The sequence below is a fragment of the Penaeus monodon genome, chromosome 33 (genome assembly GCF_015228065.2).
Source record: "Penaeus monodon isolate SGIC_2016 chromosome 33, NSTDA_Pmon_1, whole genome shotgun sequence".
In the NCBI taxonomy this organism is placed as follows: domain Eukaryota; kingdom Metazoa; phylum Arthropoda; class Malacostraca; order Decapoda; family Penaeidae; genus Penaeus; species Penaeus monodon.
The window spans coordinates 29,249,712-29,250,239 of NC_051418.1; the positions used below are offsets into that span (position 1 = coordinate 29,249,712).

General features: G+C 31.8%; 1 long non-coding RNA gene across 1 annotated transcript in view; it reads right to left on the reverse strand.

The window, feature by feature from the left end:
- The window catches only part of LOC119593909, a 2,389-nt gene extending 1,915 nt beyond the window's left edge, over positions 1-474 (reverse strand). The window contains exon 1 of the long non-coding RNA XR_005230576.1: positions 419-474. This is a non-coding gene — a long non-coding RNA (uncharacterized LOC119593909). The remainder of the gene's footprint in view (positions 1-418) is intronic.
- Between the last annotated feature and the right edge of the window lie 54 nt (positions 475-528).

Genomic DNA, 528 nt, shown 5'->3' on the forward strand with positions numbered 1-528 from the left:
TTGCTCTCAGTAACATTAACCCGGTAACATTAACTATGCAGACTAGAGAACTAAAGAATATAACATTATCATGCAAGGTAACAAATATAATTACTCTTGATTCAGGTATCTTTATTTCATTTTTAATAATATACATAAACTGTACCATTACAGTCATATCTATCAATGTGGTCCCGTGCTCTAAAATAATTTTACTTATCAATGTAAAGAATAAATATCAAAATATATTATTTCTTTACATATACCATTTATCACTGGCAGAGACCCACTTCATGTTTTGTTTATATTTCGCGACCAAACTGTACTCTTTGTACTATCTGAGTACTTCGGACCCTATAATTTATTGGTTCTTTATATTACATAATAGATGAAGCAGGATATAATCTAACCCTCAACCGCAATCTGCAATGAAACTCACTTTTAATTTATTAGCAGGGCGAGTAAAGGCTCCATTGTCAATCAAAACAAAGCGACATCTGGCAACCTCATCATCTGTGCCAAGGAGCGTTTGAAAATAAATTGATATTA